The following is a 22,173-nucleotide window of genomic DNA, read 5'->3' on the forward strand; positions in this document are numbered from 1 at the left end:
TTGATGGCTGCATAGTATTCCATTGTGTATATATACCACATCTTCTTGATCCATTCATCTGTTGATGGACATCTAGGTTCTTTCCATGGTTTGGCTATTGTGGACATTGCTGCTATAAACATTCGGGTGCACGTGCCCCTTTGGTTCACTACGTTTGTATCTTTAGGGTAAATACCCAGTAGTGCAATTACATCATTAGTTTTTGATGTAGTGTTCAATGTATATCCTGCCCTACTCACAGGTTGTGGAGACTTTGATCATTTATAACTTAAGATGAATTATACATATGTATATATTATATATATAATATATATAAATATATATATGAACATGTATAAATACAATTTTTAATGTCCTTTCTATGTGTTGACATTCTTTTAATATTCTTTAGTATGAACATTAGCAACACAGAGAAAGACAAGATAAGTTTCCAGCCACCTTAAAAACCACCACCAGGGGGACGCCTGGGTGGCTCAGTGAGTTAAAGCTTCTGCCTTCGGCTCAGGTCATGATCTCAGGGTCCTGGGATTGAGTCCCGCATCGGGCTCTCTGCTCAGCGAGGAGCCTGCTTCCTCCTTTCTCTCTCTCTGCCTTCCTCTCTGCCTACTTGTGATCTCTGTCTGTCCAATAAATAAATAAATAAATAAATAAATAAATAAAAACTTAAAAAAAAATTACCACCCGGTGTCCATGTATACGTTGACACCGTGAACTCCATAGCACCCTGAGGTTCATGCCATAGATTCCCTTACAGGCTCACGCCCTGTCACCTCACTGTCTTGTTCTATAAACCTTTCCCTGGGTCTGGGCTGTCCTCAGGGGCTGAGCTCCATTGTTTGAGAGTTAGGTAGAAACTGCTCTGCAATCCAGAGAAAGGAAAGTAGTGGCCCTCCATACAAAAACAAAACCAAACAAAACAAAAACCCACCAAAAACCAAAAAACAAACAAAAAAACCTTGATTCATATGCACCTGATAATTGGCAAGCTGGTTCTTTGGGGCCGTGGGTTTGTAGGATGTCACGAATCCTGTTATAAATATCCTCGTGATAAGGCATTGTTGTGTTTGGTTGACGTCCACCTATTGGAATATTGGCTGATTGACGTGGGGTTCCCAGGTCCTGAGAAGAAAGCAATGATGTCACATGTGGTCCAGCCAAGGCACACGGGTTCAGTGAAAGCCAAGCTTCCAGCAAGGGGCAGGACCACCTCCACAGCAGGTGCGTGGCATGGAAGAAGGCACCGGAAGGCACTGGAAGGAGGCTGCTGAAGACAGGGAGAAAGGAATGTCTGAGGATGACGAAAAAGAAAAGCATAAAAGGCGTCCATCCTTATACCAAAATATCCCCATCCCAAAAGTGCACTAAGAGCCTTTATAGGAAATGACTCCCTATGTCTACTCTCAGTCCCTAATAAAATTCCTGGCACACATGAACATTTTTCACAAAGTAAATGAGCTGATAACTCATGCTCCTCAGAATTAGATCAACAGAGGCTCGCCTTAACCCATACTGCCCTCCCTTTCCTTTAAAGAAGAAACTAAAACTTAACTGAATCTGTGTTTTTCTGTATGAAATTACCAACATTCCACCGTTTTTCATGTACGAGATGATGGTTTCACCGTCGCAGGACACAGTTGAGGAAAAGCGGATCTGATTTCAGGTGATGTGAATGAGGTTTTTTGTTTGTTTGTTTGTTTTTAAGGGACAAAGAGGTGGTTTCTGGTTTCCCTCTTCTTTACCAGCCCGACCCCAGAGTCCACAGAGCTCTGTGTTGCTCTGAAGGTCTGATTCTCCTTCTGCAAGAATCCTGTATGGACGTTGAGTAGATGCGTGTCCCCCGTGTCTTTTCCTTGAAGTTTTGGGGTTTTCTCCTCCTTAGGATGTTCCAAGGAGATGGTGTTCCTACAGCTGCATCTCTAGGAGTTCTTGGAATGTGGGCATAGGAAGCGTTTCCCTCTGAAGAAAATGCTATTGTTTCTACCACACCACTGGAGGTCCAACCGATTAAGAAATGATATTTTTTTCTTTTTCTCTTTTCTTTCTTTCTTTTCTTTTATTCTTTCTTTCTTTCTTTTTTTTGAGTAAGCTCTGTGCCCAATATGGGATTCGAACTCACAGCCCTCAGTTCGAGAGTCCCATGTTCCACCCATGGAACCAGCGGGGCATGCCTCATTTAGAACTCTTGGAACGACGGTTTCAGCTTAAAGGTTTTAGGCAAACAAATGCAATCCGTTCCACTTCCAAAGAGAGATCGGCAAAGCGGGGTGTGGGTGGGGGGGGGACTCCGCTTCGGGCAATCATGAATTCCACGATTCATTCATTCAAATTCCTCAAAAGCCAGTGCTTGGATTCGCAAATATGGTTCACAGCCTGCTTTACGAACAGGGTGTCTCTTTTATACAGTTCATTTCTCCCAAAGGACACTCTCTGGGGGTCCTGCTCTTTGGGGGCTTGTGTCTGAACCCCCAACCCTACCGGACTGCAGGATATTTTCCATCCCATGCTCCCAGCCCCCACATACAAGCCAGGGTTTGGGTCACCCCAGGGCCAGCAGGTGCACATGGAGAAAAGTCTTTTCTTCCTGAAACATTGGTTTTCTTTTCCTTTTGGATCTCTGAGAGATACTCCTACATCCCCACACTCCACAGCTTAATTTAAATCTCTGCGAAATATCTCTATTTTCTACCACTCCAAGGCTTATTTATTTATTTTTAAAAATGTCCCTGCAGTATGTTGACCTGGAGGGTTTAGAGAAACATGTTTTGTGCTTGTTTCGGTCCCATAGGAGACCCATATTCTGGCTGTTGGGTCTGGCTTCTGGATGGCATTTCTGCTTTTCAGCAGTATAAAGAAATAAATCCTTTTTTTTTTTTATTTTTTTTTTTAACAGAGAACCTACTTGCTGTTGATTAGACATTTGCAAAGACTGGGAGAGGAAGTAAACATTTATGTCCGGACGTCCAGCATGACGGATGTCCTTGTGTCTGCAGATGTGTACAGCTCTCACCTCTCCCATTCACAAAGGAATTACGGGGTGTATCGTGGCCTGTGGCTGCTGAAACGTGCTTGGAGACCTGGGGCTCCATGGGGAAGGGTCGACTGAATGTTTTTTTCTGCACGTCGTGGGCATACAAGGCTCGACGACTGAACATTCTGTGATTGATAAGGTGGCCTCGTGTGAGTGCACGCCCCTCCCAGAAGCCAGAATCAGGAACCAACGCGGGGACACGTACTTCACCTCCTAGGATAGATTCCTACCTGGGGAAGGGGCTTCCTTAAGGACCTAGGGGCTCATACTGTGTCTGTAACTCACGTTTCTCCAGCTCTGCCCGATGTACTATGCATGTACGGTCCACTTGTTAAATGCATGTGTTTCAATACCTTTATAGGGATAATTCCCATTCCATTGACTTGACCTGTTGGAAGAGTGCAGTGTGGAACTCCTGGGTGGCTCAGTGGGTTAAGCGTCTGCCTTTGGCTCAGGACATGATCTCAGGGTCCTTGGATAGAGCCTTGACCAAGGCCATCTGCTTCTCTCTCTCCTTCTCACTCATGCCCTCTCTCTCTAAAAGAAAGAAATAAAAAATCTTAAAAAAAAGGGGGGGGAGTAATGCAATGCTTTTTACTATATTCACATATTACGCGCAGCTATCACTCTAACGCATCCCAGAATATTTTCATTACCTCCAAAAGAAACCGTGAGCCTCCCAGATCTGGGCGACCACGACTCTACTTTCTATCTTTGTGTATTGCGGATTCTGCACTTTTCGTGTACGGGGAGTCCTGCGTTGTCGGGTCTCGTGTTTCTGCCCTAGTCAGCTTCCCATCCGATGCACCTATGTGGTTGCATTTCTGTTCATTGTTGAACATCATTGAAGTGTATGGATCTGCGACATCTCATCTATGCATTTATCTGCTGATGGACATTTGGGGTTGTTTCCACTTTTTTGCTGTTATAAATCAACGTTGCTGTGAGCAATGCTGTGAACAAGGCCATTTGCAGACGATGCTTCACGCAGGCGTCTATTTTCCTGGGCAGACACCCAGGGGGGAAGTTGTGGAATCATATGATCCACTGAATGCTTAAGTGTTGGAGGAGCTGCTGTGTGGGTCAAAGGGAGCCTCCCTACCTTATAAGACCCCCAGCCACGTACAAGCGATTCCTTCCCCCGCATCTACCCCGGCGCTCATTTTGATCCCTCTCTCGGATTGAAGGCCCCGTAAGAGAAGCTGTATGTCAATGGGGTTTTGATTTCTGTTTCTCCAATTTCTCCTCTGTGTCCTCTTGATGGACATATTCCACATAGTTTAAAGACTTTTCTTTTCTTTCTTTCTTTTTGTTTTTTTGTTAAAGTTTCTATTTATTTGAAAGAGAGAGAGAGAGAGAGAGCCCGAGTGAGGGAAGAGAAACTGAGGAAGAAGGAGAAGCAGGCTTCCCAGTGAGCACGGAGCCCAAGTCGAGACTGATCCCAGGACCCTGGGATCCTAACCTGAGCTGAAGGCAGATGCTTAACTGACTGAGCTGCCCAGGCGTCCTTAATAGCTTTTTTTTTTTTTCCTTTTAATTAAGCTGTCTGTGCTGCTTCCCCTACCTGTTTGATTTGATTTGACTTTAAGTTTTTTTTTTTTATTTTTTTTTAAAGATTTTATTTATTTATTTGACAGAGAGAGATCACAGGTAGGCAGAGAGGCAGGCAGAGAGAGAGGGGGAAGCAGGGTCCCTGCTGAGCAGAGAGCCCAGTGTGGGGCTCGATCCCAGGACCCTGAGATCATGACCTGAGCCAAAGGCTGAGGCTCAACACACTGAGCCACCCAGACTCCCTTTTTGTTTGTTTGTTTGTTTGTTTTTAATGGTTGTACCTCTTGATGGAAAAAAGTCTTGGATGGGAAAGTCCAACTCATCATTCCTCTAAATTATAAATGTATGATAACATTTTTGGTAAAATTTCCATAATGGTAATCATTAAATACAAACATATGCATTCAATGTATGGGAGACAGGTCCTGACCCGGATGAGAAAGATAAAAGCACCTCTTGTCTTATAAGCATGAGTTTATCGTAATAAATATGTTGACGTTGACTCGTATCTCCGTCCATACTTCATGGACCTTGAATACATTCCTTCTTCTCTTTTTAAGGGGCCATTTCTCTGTTCTATTTTAGAAAAAGAAAATGGTGGCGCCTGGGTGGCTCAGTCGGTGAAGCGTCTACCTTCAGCTCGGGTCATGACGCTACGGTCCTGATCCTTCTCTGTCTCTTCAATAAATAAATAAAATTTTAACAAACAAACAAACAAACAAACAACACACACAATGAGGTCAATCTGACCTCACATGCATATCGTCATTTTTGTTGGGATCTTCCTACTGACCGCTGGTGATACATCCATGCATTTGAAAACACATTCCAGAATTTTTCCAAGGAACCATTTCAAGATCATCGAACTATAACGACCCCAATCCACGTTTTACTAATAACATTTCCCTTTCAGAAGCCTTCTCCCATCTGAATTCCTTCAAAGTGACGAGAAACTCTCTTCTTTCTGGCTTTCTTATTTGGGGAAACTTCCTTATCTTCTTTCAGGCAACTGTGGGATCACTTTTTTTTTTTTTCCTTTTCTATCAAGATTTCTAGTAATCACTTATAATGTAAAACATTGTGGTTTTCTGACCAGTGGTTGTTTCTGAGTCTCTTTAAAAATGTTGAGACGTTTGAAGGTGGGACCCTGTTTGAGAACCTTGGCCGAAGCAGAAAGAGGTACCTGTCCATCGCACCCACCATGAATATAGAGAATTCATGAGAAAGCTCATAGGCCAATGGCCCATTAAGTTGCAATTTATGCTTTCATTCTAAAATGTAACACGCTTCGATGTAAGTTCTATCATGATTAACAGACTCACCATGGATTCTAAAATATATTCTAAAATTGAAAGAAAAGTCATAAACGGTGCCAAAAATTGATATGCCATCAAACACACTGGCTCTTGGGTATTAAAAAAAAAAGAAAGAAAGAAAAAAAAAATCGAGGCCATGAATAGTTTTTATTCGATTCTCCTGGGCTGAGCTCTGCATAAGCAGCTTCTCTAAGGATTAGATAAAACCGTCAGATTGATTTACTGAATTCAGCAAAAACATTATATTCTAATGCATGTGCGATTTGAGATCTTTTTTCTTTTTATATGGAGTGAAGCCCTGCCTTTTATTTTTTTTTTAATAAGTTTCGATTCCCTTGGCCACAAGTTGATGCATGAAACCATAAGCAAATTACTGAACTATTACTATTTTTTTTAGTCAATTTGAGTGCAGAGATTAAGAATATTCACAGACTGATTTGGAAGTTCATTCCAATAAGCATTCAGGGAAGTGTATGCACTTAAGAAAGTGTCTAAGTGCTATGCCCTTAGGCCTTTGATTCTTCAGAATGCCTGAGTATCCTCTCATAAAAAACCATCCGAGAGGCCATGGCACAGGATTCACATGCACCTGTGATCAATGTTCTTGTCTTTTGCATGAATTCAGTAACTACAGATTTTTTAGAAAGGTGACACCAAGGAAGTGCAACCTCTTGGTTTATGCTAAACACAGTGGCTATGTCTTCTATGCAGCCTTACCAACTGCTTACCAGGGGGTAAACAGGCCGATACAGAAGGTCTATGCACTCCTTGAGTTTATATTCAAGGTCAGAGATGGGTAAGAAGCAAGAAGAAAAACACACACATAAATATTTGTTCCCTCACCTGATGGGTGTCCATGAATCCAGAGATGCCATTCAATACCGCCCCCATGTTAAAAACCATTCCATCGTGCCTTGCAGAGAAAAATCATAACTCAAGGAAAACGTTGCCAGGGAGATCCAAGTCTTCCAATCTTCCTAAAGTTCTCAAGACACCCAGGCGTTCCCACCTTTCTGTGGCTGTGGGGACAGACGGTATGGCCATGACAAAATGAAACACCACAAATTGACCAGTGACGGGCAAACGGTCCGAAATCAATCTTTACCCACAGTCCCAGCTCTGAACCTAAAAACGACAGTCATGCTCCGTGTGTCCATCCTAGCCAGCTAGAGCAGAGCCCACAAATCGCGGGGGGTTGGGCTGTTTGGGTAAGGACTCTGTGGATGAGTCGGAGAGGGAGTCGTGGTGTTTCAGCCATCGTGCGCTGGGCATGACCTGGGGGCACTGTGCCTACTGGCTTATCAGCAAACACAACTACGAGCTTCCCACTGAGGATTTCCAACTGGACACCTGTTATGATCCGTGAACAGATCCACTATCCTATGCACCAGAGGTGAAGAAATGACACACCCAAGATTTATTAGACAGCATGAGTTACATAATTTCTTAGGGCAGGAGAAAGGAAAAGGAAGAATGATGCACACAGTCTCCCTGGATTTTTTTCTTTCTTTCTTTTTTTCTTTTAAGTTTTATGATTTTTACTTTAAAAGTCATTTCGAAGACATCCCCTTAGGTAAAATAAGATATTCTTTATTTTATTACAAGCAAAAGAACCAACTTTAATTCACTTCTCCAGAGATTTTCCAACTTCTATGAAGATGATAATGTGCACCATAAAATTTAACTGACTTCTAGAAAATCTACTATAAGGAATTTCATTGGAAATTGTGTTGAACTTTTTAAAGCCCCCCTCCCCTTTTTTTACAGTTTTAATCAGATGCTCCTTATTCTTCAGAAGACTTTTAATTTAGACTCAGGGCTTTGGATGCTATGACAAAAATTCCAGAGAGCACTTTAATTTGGTGCCACAGGCTTCAATTGTGAGCACAAACACGGGATGTGAAGCAGAGGATTTTATTTTGACTTTGTGGACACTGAATTACCAAATAACCAGGATTCGATTGTAAATGTTAACATGGCCATTGACATGATAACCATACTTTCTGTCAAGCCACGGGGACAGTTGGGGTCGAAACTTGTAGTTTCCAAATTTTTATTAAAATTCTTCAGAACGTTTTTATGGAATCATTGCAACAGGACGGTGAATGTCTATGAATGTCATTTAACAGGGTGTAACATGAGAATATTTATTTATGGTAAATGTGTTACAGCATAAATGACTCAGTTAAGCAGGTGTGGAGAGTAACATCAGAGAAAGTATGTCAGAATAACAAGCATTGGACACACAATTTATCCCAATGCCCCAAGTCCATGCCTTTCATATTTTTAAAATAAATTCTTTGATATTTTTTGTACATTTCTTTTTAAAAGATTAGGTTTTTTTAAAGATTTTATTTGTCAGAGAGAGAGAAAGAGAGAGAGAGCACAAGCAGAGGAAGCAGCAGAGGGAGAAACATGCTTCCCGCTGAGCAGGGAGCCCAATGAGGGACTTGAACCCAGGACTCTGGAATCATGACCTGAGCTGATGGCAGACGCTTAACCAACTGAGCCACTCAGGTATCCCTTAAACACTTTGTTTTTTAGAGTGGTTTTAGTTTCATGGTATTATTGAAAAGAAGGTAGCACGATTTCCCATACATACCTCCCATGTCCCACACATGCATGACCTCCCCCATTAATCCACATCACCCACCGACATGGGGCATTTGTTACAACCTATGAACTGGCAGCGACATGTCACCCTCATGTAAAGACCATCGTATACATTGGGGTTCATTCTTGGTGTTGGACCTTCTGATTTTGGACGTGTCTGCACCATATCTCATCACAGAGCAATGTCTGTTTCCCTGCCCTAAAACTCCCTTGAGCTCTGCCTGTTCATCCTTCCATCCACCCCAACCCTGTAGTGTATACATTGATTCTGTTTTTCTAGGAAAGCCTGAGTAACACAATGGTTCCTGTCTCCTAATTATGGAGACACCACTGTTAGATAAATCTGTAAATTCATTTTGATGGTGATCACAGATTTCAGGTGTAAGGGTATAAGAAGAAAGGAAGAAGGAAAAGAAAGGTTTTCCCCTCCTTGGGATCAGGAAGAGGAATGAATGTGGCTCAACAGCCACATTTGCAACAGCCACATTTGCAACAGCCACATTTGCAACAGCCACATTTGCAACAGCCTTGCAAATGACTGGCACCCATCACCCTATGGACAAAATTGTCTCATTGGCATTGTGGACCCAGAAGGAGGTGATGACTGGAGATGTTCTTGCCGAGAAGGGGAGTGCATGGTACCCCATGGCATCATCTATGTGTGGGTAGACCAGCTGTAGAACACAGTTCCATGGCATCTTCCAATGCACTGAAGTTCAAAAGGCCAAGAAGACACCAGCTATAGGGGGATAGGTGGATGATCTCTGTATCACTGGGCCAGTGCTTAGCTTGAGCCCACACCAGCCATGGAGATCACCAAGACCCTGGCTTTGAGATGCATTCTGGACTCTGCCTCTTGGGAAGCTAGAGACACTTCTTAGGAGAAACCACCCTTCTACGAGGCAAGCCAAATTCACTCTTGTCAAAATCAGTGACCCCTTCTAGGGGGGCACAGGGAAAGGAGAGATAAATCAGATGAGATCTGGCCCCTCTTTTGAGGGCAACAAACTTGACAGGCAGAATAATGTCACACTGGCTTCCACGAGCTCAGTTATATGGCTTACAAACAGTGGAAGATTACCATACTCCTCTGATGTGTTGTAAGATGTTTGACGCTGCTCCATAAATACCACCTGTAACCCTCCCCACCTCCTCCCTCCCTCCTGTCTCCCCCTTTTCATCCCTACATGTATGCAATGCACAGTAGATGCATTCTTCCTATAACGCTTCCTGTTGCAAATGGAAGTCAAGGCATGAGTTATAAAGGCTCTCTGTCCTTCAAAATGGATGTCAAGGCATGAGTTATAAAGGCTCTCTGTCCTTCAAAATGGAAGTCAAGGGATGACTCTCTGTCCTTGAGGACCTCACCATCTCTTGCAAGACCCCAATAGGAAAAGTGGAAGCACAGTGGGGTTTCATGATGGCTACTTCTTTAGACAGCAGTGGACACAAGAGAGGAAGAACTTCTTGAGCCACATACACACGTTCTTACAGAGAAGCTACTACCACAGTGTTGCCGGTGATGTCCAACATGAAGTAACCCAACTCAGAGTCTGAATATTAAGTATGTTTCACACTTAGGGCTGGCACGGAGAGCTATTCCTGTCATGACCCTGTTGGATTTGCTTAACTCCTTTGAAATGTGGCAACATATGGTAACCAGCAACAGCCACCTCTCAAACAGAATTTCTGAACGTTCGATCCAAGGAGAATGAATTAAGAAACAAACAAAAAAAGGATCCAGCAACCTGATTTGGAAGACATCTGTTCAGTGTCGGCAGGCTCACCTCTGGCTGCTGGCGGCTGTGTAGCAAGAATGCAAAGACGGGAGATTTCAGGGTTCCCACTTCCAGAAGACGCTCGGTGCCTCTGTCTCTCTGTGGTCTGCTGGACAATGGCCATGTAATGTCCATATCAAGGTGCACAGCATATCTTGGGAGGCAGCAAGCTGTGGAGAGACAATTATTCCTTCTCCAGAATCCATCATCTCAAGACCAGATAGGGAGGAGGCAGTTATGAGTGATATCCACATGCTTTTGTAAGGAACCACGATGAATGTCAAATTATGACCGTATGGGAGGGTAACCTTGGTCAAAAGCATTGATGTTGGTTTCGAACCCCTTTGGAGATTCCAGGGTGAAACTTGGAGAATTCGATGGAAAAAGCCAAACTTTATACTAGAATTGGAAGGGATATAGTTCAGTGGGTGTACATCCCTGAAATGTAAGAACACTTCCAATGTGCAGAAGTTAGTTACTTAATATGGTTATGGATGGTTTATAGGGTAGGATGCTTTACCAGTGTCCTATTCTTTGTGGTTTTCTCAATCACAGTGTCCTTTTATCCCAAAGTTTATACGGTGCTGCTTTCCAGGAGCCAGCCCCTGGTGGTCCTGAGGCTAAGTTAGGGGATTTTGTTTTGTTTTGTTTCGTTTGGTGTTTTGGTCACAAAGCTCCCTCAGAGGGAGGGAGAAGATGGAGAGGAAGAAAAAGAACCTCAAGCAGACTTCTCACAGAGCATGGAGTCCTACAAGGGGCTACATCCCACAACTCTGAGATCATGACTTGATCCGAAACCAAGACTCACATGCGTAACCAACGGCACCACCCAGGCTCCCTAGATCCCTCAGAAGCTTTAAAGAGCAATTTGCCTTTCCCACCTGAAACATTCTTAACACCATAGATTTCCAAGCAGTCATTGCATTTCCTCCAAAAGCTAAACATGGAGTCTCCATATGTCTTAGCAGCTCTACTCCTTGATTCATCACATTGAACACCGGGACTCATCAGACCCATGGGCACCAGCCTTCCTTGCGGAGCTAGTCACAATGACCAAAAGGTGCATGCTGTCCATTCCAACAGAGGAATGGGTAAGCAAAATGTGGTTCACTCATTGAGTTGATTGTGGTGCCTACATACCATTCACCCTTCAAAGGCCGGGAAGTCCCACGACGCAACCACACCAATCAGCCTGGAGGTCATTATGCTATGTCAAATAGCCCCCTTTATGAATGGACACATTCTATTTTTTACCATTTCCAATGAACCTACAGAAGTCACTGTCGCAGAGACAGAAAGCTGAAGGTTAGTTCTCAGGAGCTGGGGACACGGTGGGGAGTTAGGTTGTCATTGGATCTTTGGAAAGATGGAATTGTTCTGGAGACAGACAGTGGGCCTCGTTGCACACAATGGCATTGAACTGCACACCAGCAAGTTGGACACTTAAAAATGATGAAAAAGGTAAATTTTCTATGCATGCTCCCCAAACACCTGCACATGTATAAAGGCCAGCAGAGAGAGTACCGGTACCAGAACAGCTGAATCAAAAAGGGAATGCCCTTATACTGGGATTGCTACAGAGGGTGCTATGTCCCTGGAACTCAGGGGTTCCCAGTGCCAGTGTCCCTGTGGGAGTACTAAGTCCTCAGATGCACGTGGCTTGGGATGCCCAAACATGCTGAACTCTGATGCAATTTGACCGACATTCCCACCTTCAACATGAACCATCGGTGCAAAGTTGGGAAGCAGCCAAGGTTCCAGGATCAATCACAAGAAGGTCTCAAGGGGATAGAGTGATAAGAGGGGGGACTCTCCCACTCAGTCAGGACCACCCCCCTGCCATGACCTTCCAGCTTCTCAGAGATGCCCGTGCACCTTGGTACCTCCCTTTCCTACCCTACCCGCAGTGACTCCTTTCAACTCTACAGATGCGTGACATGGAGGAACTCACAATACTTTCTCCACTTCCAACAACACGAGAAATCATAACTTTTCTTGAAGCATGTGCGCAAAACTAGTCTTTGCATGGAGGCCATTGTTTGTCTGCTAACTCTTTGGGGTAAATGCCTCCAACATCATGGAGGCTGGTAGACCGGAAACACCACATTGAGCAGGACAAACCTTTGCCCTCGTACCCTGGTCCTGAGAACATGGTCATACACCTGTCTCAGCCTCCCTAACCTCTCCCACCCTGAACTGATCTGCCCTCATCTCTGCTCAGCTCTCAGAAGCTAAAGCAGAGACATACGAATGTCCATGAAGCCAGGAATTGCAAAGACCGCACCAACTTTATAATGAGTCAAATTGCAGTCTAAAAATATCTGAAAGGCCATGATCGTGACCCCAAAAAAGAAAGTGAGGGCTCTCTGTGTGTGCTGACACAGAAGAATGTCGTTCATTATTCACTAAAATCGTCCTGTTGCAAAATGGATGTGTGTCGAGAGAGCTTTGGAAGACTTTCAGATTTTCCTGTATGCTTTCTGCTTATCTGGACATTTTTTTTTTTTTTTTTTACAAATATGTTGCAGTTGACTATATTTTTACACAAAGACTGCTGGATTTTTTAAAAACATCTGTATTGATGTTTAAAACACAGGAGTGCATCCTTACTGTTTGCCTCTATATTCTCAGGATAGAACAGAGAGTGTCATTCACGCTATGGGACCCACCAGTCTTTCTGGACCCATAAATGAAAGAAACGTCAACATCATACATACTACTTCTGTGGTATGAAACTATATAGACCCTTCTGAGAATCTGTGCTGTCTTAATATTTGGATGCACTATAGATATAGGCTGATTATATTCAGGACTAAGCAAGCTCTTTGCTAATAGAATTTATAGAATTTATGAAGATAATCTATCCAAGACGTCGCTCAGAAATCCATTTGGGCAACTGAAAACGCATCCTAAGAATAAAGTGAATTAAATCATGCAACAGGAAAAGCTGAGAAGGAACACTTTGGTACAAGGTGGCAAAGCAAACTGAATGAATTTTTTCCAGTTTTAAGAAAAAGGTGGTTATGGGGTAATGATTTTATATTCAACATGAAGATTCTCTTCTCACTTCACTTAAATGAGTTTTCTCTTTTGCCAAAACCAGCCCATGGGATAGCTCAGAAAAGCTAAATGCCGGAGAGCAGGTAAACACAATGAAAAATGAGGCAATAAACCTTAGACAAAATAAATTTCAAGGCAGTAATTCATAATCCCAATTAACAAACATACGGGAAGGAGACTCCGTGTCCGTGGCTAATGGTAGGAGGACGGGCAGGAAAACGTTCCAGGTGAGCGCGAGATGATCGTCCAAAGCGTCGGCCACCGAGAAACTATAAATTCGGAACACGGCCGCCTTGTTGATAAAAGAGGAGTCCTCTTCACGTCATAATAGAATTTATGGAACATTTTTACACACCTTGGTTTCATTTTATAAAAATGAAGAGGCATTTTACAAAAGTCTAACCATAACCCTAACCCTAACCCTAACCGTAACCCTAACGGGGAGCTCATAAATACTGAAACTTGTCAAATTCACACATAGACACACGGAGAAACCGCAGACATACCCTAGAATCATTTTGTACCTTCCCCCTACAAAGCTGTCCTTTTGCAGTCTTTCCCTTGGATCACGCACCTCGAGGCATGCGTTTGAGTTCCTATGGGGTTGCCTTTCTTTTCATCGTTTTCTCACAAATGTGCCTTGAAAGACGCCGCTTCTTTTCGGTTTCGGGACTACAACATGTCGCTTGTGCAATTCCTTACGGTCTTCAGCACTTCCCACGCCCACACGTACTCTTCATCAGTCCCAAATAACGTATTGCAGGGTTCTTATGCAAGTTTGATTTAATTAACGTTTCCCGTAGTATTAGTTTCAGAGGTAGAGTTTAGTGATTCATCGATGGCTTATAACACCCAGTGGTCATCTCATCACATGTCCTCCTTAATGTCCTGATTCACCCTGTTGTCCCAACTCTCAACCTACCTCCCCTATGGTAGCATCTCTTTTGCTTTTATGGCCTGTCGTCCTCTCTCATTCCATCTTGTTTTTATTTTCCTTCCCTCCCCCTACACTCCTCTGTTCTGTTTCTTAAATTCCACCTATGAATAAAATCCTATTATATTTGCCTTTCTCTGACTTATTTAATTCAGCATAATCCCTTCCAGTTCCATCCATGTTGTTGCAAATGGCAAGAATTCATTCTTTTTGATGGCTGCGTAGTATTCCATTGCGTATACGGACCACATCTTCCTTATCCATTCATCTGTTGATGGACGTCTAGGTTCTTTCCATAGTGTGGCGATTGTGGACATTGCTGCTAGAAACATTAGGTATTTATCCAAAGGATGCAAACAACCTGATTGAAAGGGGCACGTGCACCATATTTCTAATTTTTTGAGGAACGTCCATGCCTGTTTTCTACAGTGGCTGCACCCATGTACACATAAAATGCATATTTCCAACAGCAAGCGTGTGGTTACGCATGTGTCTATATCGATGACACACTTGTACAGCAAAGGGCCACTGATGTCATCATAAGACTTTACTGCTCAACAGGGCTATAGCACCTGGTCACCTCCAAAGTGAGTTGGTCTAACCCATACAATGGGTCCTAGAGAGTGGCCAGGGGTCTGAACAGGAAAGACAGTCTCTGGTTCAGTTTCTGCAAAGGTGGTGCTTCTCGTTCAAACATGAACACAAACACGTGAGTTCCAACCACAAGAAAATAATTACGCAGGGGTGCTGGGTGGCTCCGTCGGTTAAGTGTCCACCTTCAGCTCAGGTCATGATCTCAGGGTCCTGGGATCGAGCCCTGTATCAGGTCTCTGCATGGCGGGGAGTCTGCTTCTCCCTCCCAACCTCCTTCTGTGCTCTTTCTCTTTGTGTCTCAAATAAATAAACAAAATCTTTAAAAAAAAATAAGAAGAAAATAATTCAACAGAGTGATCCCTGCCTGGCATGGGATGTATCTCAGAACTTCATAAATGTAAGTGTAAGCATGTCCACCACCACCGCCTGGGATCTGGTGAGTGCATGAGCTTACCCACAACACCCCTGGGATCTTTCATAAATGGAGTTGTGCATGATCCCTCCTTCCGATTTGGCTCACATGCAGATTCTGATTCAGTTGTTGAGATTCTGGAATGGCATTTGCTCCCATGACATCATAAGGTGGCGGATTCAAGAACCATTCTCTGAGGCACAAGGACCTAGATTTTTTAAGGGTTTTATGGTTTTATGGTCACAGCCTGGCATGCCTGTTGGTTTCCTCCTGTGGATCGGAGCTGATTGAACACGTCGGCGTGGTATCTGGGGTGGGCACGGTATGGGAACCCTGTTGTGTTTTTTATGAGATCTTTTGAGATGTCAATCACCACCATAAAATGCGCTGTTGAAAGTGTCCAAGCCAGTGTGTGTGTGTGTGTGTGTTTAGAGTGCAGAGCTGTCTACCCATCAACTCAACCTACCCTAGATCACATGTTCATCATCCCAAAGGACACCTTTTACCCGTGGTTAGTCCCAGCTGTAGTCCAGCTCCCTGGTTGGCCACCGCTAATCTGCTTTCTGTGTACATCTGCATATGCAACACAGTGGATATTCAAGGACCCTGACACAGTGTCTTGGTGACTGGCTTCTTCCACTTACCATTACATCTCCTTTGCCATATTTTAAATATGTCCTTTTTTTTTTAAGACTTTATTTATTTGACAGAGATCACAAGTAGGCAGAGAGGCAGGCAGACAGAGAGGACACTAGGATCATGGCCTGAGCTCAAGGCAGAGGCCTAACCCATTGAGCAACCCAGGTGCCCCTAAATATGTCCTTTTATGAATAATTCCAACCAGGAAGCAAAGAACATAGCCCTCTACCCAACACTGTGTGCGTAATTTCTGGAGAATGGGTGCATCACAGAAATAGGCATCCTTCTGTTGAGCTGATACACTAGAATCACACTCCCTCAAACCCCTCAGTCAATACTAGCTCATGACCATTGGAGTAGGCATCTGTGGTTTCACACATGGCTTCCAAGAATAGTAAACTTCAGTTCCTAGGCAGCGATTGCAGCCGTGAACCAACAGAGGCCAAAACCAAAGCCCATTTCAAGTTTTGTCACCCAATTCCAGATGCCTATTTTTCCTCCCGTTCTCGTATTTTCTCACTTCTCTTGCTTTTTCTATTAAGTGCGAATGCCACCACTGAAGCATTCTGTGCTTATTTTCTCCCCAAATTGCTTAATAATCCAGTAACAGTAAGGAGTATTCTGAATTGGTTTGGTGCGTGAATGCCTCTATCCCGTCCTCCCAATGGTGGTGGAAAAGAACGAGATGAATTTAACCATTGCGACCAATCACTTTAAACAGATGCGTGAACAAAATCTAGAACAAGGAGTCCATTGGGTAATGGATTTTCTCAGAGTAATACTATCTCCTTTTCTAATAACACAGAATTTTCCTTCAGCATTGTACCAATCATCGAACTCCAATTTTGCATAAAAATGACTTGATTTAAAAAAAAAAAAAAGCAACCTCTCGAGTTCATTAACACAAAGTGCTGGAAATTCAGTTAAATAATTCTTTCTATAACTAAGCTTGACAGCCCAGCGCAAAACGCAAAACCAACAATTTTCCTTCAAAGATCAATACTTTATCAAGGTTTATTACAGTGAGGAAATATTCCTTCTTCGATGGCTTTTCATCCTCTTTCTATCAATAACACCATTCTCCATTTCTGGTAATAGCTTGCCATGGATCATTAGATAAATGCCTTTTTAATAAAGAGAATCCAGGTGTACTGGTAAAATGCTATGACTGAGTATCCTTAATCTTTCGGCTTCATTAGGCAGGGACAGGCTATCCTGCTCTTTTTTTTACTCATTCTGCTCGAGCTGCCAACCCTTCCCTGTGGCTATTAATGATGACAGCTCATTCATTATTTTATGAGAATACAGAAACATTTCCATCTCCATCCTACATCTTTCTCCATCCCCCCAAGAATGGCAATTTAGAAAGACGCTTCCATGCTACAGGAGCTAATTGTCCACTTTCCCTTCCCTGGCCAGCATTTCTAACATCTCCATACGAATGCAGAATTAATAGTCCTCGGTTCAATGAATTCTGATGATTTTTTCTCCCTGCTTTTTACATTCTTTACCAGTTGGCGTAGGTGGCGCACACACACACACACACACACACACACACACACACACACACAGAAATCTGGGAATTGATTATGATTCATTGAACGTCAAATATAATAACACCAAACTTATTTCCTTCTTAAAAGCCATGTGATAGGGCCATTCTCACTATGGAAGTGAGAGCCTGTGATGCAGAGCCTGAGACATGACCTGAGAAATCACTGAGGTCCACAATCACAGTTGGCTCCCATGATCATAAGGTCTCATTTTTAGGAGGACTGAAAACATCTTCTTTCGAAGATGTTAATTATGAGTGGGAAATAGGAGTCTCTTATTTGATCAAAGGCTTAGTATCCAAGACCTATAAAGAACTTATTAAACTCAGTGCCCCCCAAAAAACAAAAAATCCGATCAAGAAATGGGCAGAAGACATGAACAGGCATTTCTGCAAAGAAGACATCTAAATGGCCAACAGACACATGAAAAGATGCTCCACATCACTCGGCATCAGGGAAATACAAATGAAAACCACAGTGACATACCACCTCACCCCAGTCAGAATGCCTAAAATCAATCAATCAGGAAATGCCAGGTGTTGTTGAGGATGCAGAGAAATGGGAACCTTCTTGTTTCTGGAAATGCAAGCTGGTCCAGCCTCTCTCGAAAACACTATGGAGGTTCCTATTTTCATCCATTTCTAACAAAAAAGGCACCTCATCTCTTTTAGCCAAGTGGGGAGAGGGTGGGCAGTTTGCAGAAGGTTAATTTTACTTATTCTGTTCATGTTTTACAGCTCAGGTTTATAGGTTTACACCAGGAAAGCAAAAAGATAACTATGAGCTTGAGATTTTTTTTTTTTTTTTTCAGATGGCCAAGTAGGGAAGGAGTCAGAAAATGGACCAAAGCTGCCGGCAAGTTCTACAAGCCTGAGAATGGAACTGGCAACCACCATGCCCTTCAACAGGTGTATGGGTAAGCACCCAGGGCTGGCTTCATGCAGTGAGATACCATTTAGTATTACAAAGAAATAAGCTGTCCACCCGCGTAAACACATGAAGGAAGTTTAAATGCATACTGAGAAGAGAAAGAACCTGGAAAAGCTCTGTCCTGTAGGATTCCAGCTCTGTGATATCATGGAAAACTCAAAGCAATGGAAACAGTTAAAAATAAGTCAGTGGCAGCCAGGGCCTTGGGGGAGGGAGGGATGAACGAGTAGAACACAGGAGATTTTTACAGCAGTGGAACTATTTTGTACTAACAGCAGACACATGCCATTATGAATTTGTCCAAACCCATAATACACAAAATCAAGATGGACCCCTTGTTAATAATATTGTATCAATATTTGTTCATTGGTTGTAACAGATGTACTATACTAGTGTAAGATGTTATTAATAGGGTAGACTGTGTAAGCAGGGAGAGAGATAGGTGGGAACTTCGTACTTCTAATTTCTAAAAAAATAAAGCCTAAAAAATTTCTAAAAAATAAAATTTCTAAAAAAATAAAGGCATTGGTTGTCCTGAGAATGGTAGTATTTGCAATGGTTTTTGAATGGGTTTTTACCTCAGGAAGGAGCTTAGAGAAAGTCAGTTTGTCCAGGAGTGCCTTGGGGGCTCAGTCGTTAAGTGCCTGCCTTTGGTTCAGGTCATGATTCCAGAGTCCTGGGATCAAGCCCCGCATCAGAGTCCCTGCCCAGTGGGGAGCCTGCTTCTCTGTCTCCCTCTGCACCTCTCCCTGGTCCTGCTCACTCTCTCTCAAATAAGTAGAATCTTAAAAAAAAAAAATCAGTTTGTCCAAATCCCATGTGGAAATGGGATGTCAATACATTGTTTTTCTTCTCAGAGGATCTTGGCTACCATCAGAAGAACATCTAGGAAGTAGGTTAAGCATAGGTTTTATTAAAGGTGGAGAGAAAAATTCAGTGTCTTTGAAATGAAGAAAATACAAAAATGAAGATGAAGAACACAAAACAGTACTGTTAGCACAACATTGGGTATATTCAAGATGAGCCGTCATCTGTACCTACAGGATGGAAGACACACCTTGACGTGCGTCCCGACCTGTGTTGGCCTTCGTGATTGTTTGAAATAGTCTGTAGGAGTTTTTGTGGGTTTCTGAATCCTTTGAATCACAGTCCAGTGAAAGAGTTGGTTCTTCATCTCCCTCTGTAATCTCTATCTCATAAAACGTGATGGAATCCCTGCCTGATGGCTGGAAATCTTACCCAGAATGACTTCTTTGCCATTAAGCGGCACATACATGTTCTTCGACTTGCTGATCTGAGCTTTGTTATGATTACAAAGAATTAGCCTTCCTGAGAGTTTTCAGCACTTGGCAGAATACTGGGATTTTTGTCTGCATGGGCAAATGAGACTCCCATTTACTCTCCATGCCTGGAGGTCCAGAAGCGGATGATATATTACAAAGCAAAACACAGAGGGAACAGAAGACATGTGGCCATCATGTGTGGAGAACATATATTTCTTTCCAAAAGATTCCCTTGCCAAATAAGAACATTTATCATTTTAGGGTCACCTGGGTGGGAGGGAGAGTTAAGCATCCATCTGACTCTTGATTTTTGCCTCCGCTCATGATCTCAGGGTCTTGAGGGTGAGATCCTCAATGACCTCCACACTCATCATGGAGCCTGCTTGAGATTCTCTCTTTCCCCATCTGTCCATCTCCCCATCACACATGCTCTCTCTCTCTTAAAATAATATATATGTATCATTTTACAAAGTGATTGCTCATACATACAAGTCAAATGTATCTTCTGATGTTGTCCAATCCAACAGAACAGACAATGGAATCATGGGGTGTTCAGTGATGTCCTACATTTGCCAACTGCTTTGTCTACCATCTAACTGGGATGGTCTAATTCTGGTCTCTGGGTCAGTGTGTGCTGGAGATGGGTTTATGCAATGCTGTAGATAAAAGAATTTAAATCGGGGAACCTGGGTGGCTCAGTGGGTTAAGCCTCTGCTTTTGGCTCAGGTCATGATCTCAGGATCCTGGGATCAAGCCCCACATCGGGCTCTCTGCTCAGCAGAGAGCCTGCTTCCACCTCTCTCTCTGCCTGCCTCTCTGACTACTTGTAATTCCGTCTGTCAAATAAATAAATAAAATCTTTAAAAAAAATTAAAAAAAAGAATTTAAATCACTGAAAATCTAATTTATTATATGTTTACACACGTAAACTACTCTATACTGTAATTATATACACACATCACACAGATACTGATATAACTTATATGAAATACATATAACATTATGCTATAATGATTATTTAAAGCAATCATATTATATGTAATATTTATTTATTATGTTATACATTATTACATAAACATATAGCAAATGCATTAATTAACATAATTATATCATACCTATTAATTATGAGTATAGAAGATATATTACATACATGCTATGTAATACACACATTCATATATTGTATATAATATGCACATTGCATACATATGACATATCATATACATTTAATACACACATACACTTATAAAACACATGTAGACACATATTAAATAAATGATATATATTACAGACACATATTATGTAATAAATAAATAAGTAAATTTAAATATATACATATCTCCATAAAAAAGTCTTAAACTGCAATTTTCTTGAAATGTTATTCTTGAGAATGGTCATGTGAAATACAGAGTCTTTTGCCACTTCCTGATGAACTTGGAAGCTTCCTGGAGAACACCCTTTGTCCGTCAAGCCCCCCTTCTTGGGAGCGATCCTGTGATAAGGAATGTTGTAGTCAACCACATAACCACACCAATCATGACGTTCCACCAAAATCACAGAATTTTCAGACCTCTGTTTGTCCCATCCACTGGACTTATGGAATTCCTTTGATGGTCCTCCCTCCCGCCATGTTATGAACAAAGAAAATCAGTATATGAAGAGGTGCTTATTTTGTAGACAACCCTTCCAGTTGTATAATCATCACTCTGTCAGTCATTGACTTGGTGGTCACATTGAAGCTGGGGAGCTAGGCAGTAAAGTAAATTTAGAGATATGTTGGTACCATTTGGGGGAGGTGGTTATAGGAAGACGTGCATATTAGGAAGAGGATTCAAAGCAGATATAAAGGATTCTCACCCTGTCAGTGGGGATATAAGCAAATTTAACCAACCATAGCTCAGGGCAGGGGAAATGTATGGATTCCTGGTGGGATCATCGTGATGTTGGTGGTAGGCCAGTCCCAGGTGCTTTTGATGGAGACTGTTGCAGAGAGACCTCTAGCATAGATGGGGTGGAGGGTCAACCCCAGAACTTGGGGAAATGCTAATATTGGGAAAGCCCTACTGGATAAACCTTGAGCGCCATGATGGTCCATGATGGACCATCATGATTGGTCCACGTGTATATCTACATCTAAGAGTCACTGAATGGAAGAAACAAGAAAATGTGTGTATTCAGGGGGAAGAGGGAGTGAAGTTTCTGGAAAGAAAGGATGAGTGTTGATGGTGGGTGAACTCATTTGTCCCTCACCTTGAAGATCTGTCACCTCCCTGAAGGGGAAGCCAGTAAGGTATATGGGACACAGAGCTGGGAATCTCATCTCCAATGAAACTAGGAAGCAACTCCACCACTGGCTCAAATGCATTGAAAATCACAGAAATGGGAAAGATATGTTGCAGGATTCTGCTCTACACCATGAGGCTACAAAAAATATCAATTTCTAGACTGACTTCCAGAAGAATTCAGAATAAACTATGCAAAATCA

The sequence above is a fragment of the Mustela nigripes genome, chromosome X, assembly GCF_022355385.1.
Source record: "Mustela nigripes isolate SB6536 chromosome X, MUSNIG.SB6536, whole genome shotgun sequence".
In the NCBI taxonomy this organism is placed as follows: Eukaryota; Metazoa; Chordata; class Mammalia; order Carnivora; family Mustelidae; genus Mustela; species Mustela nigripes.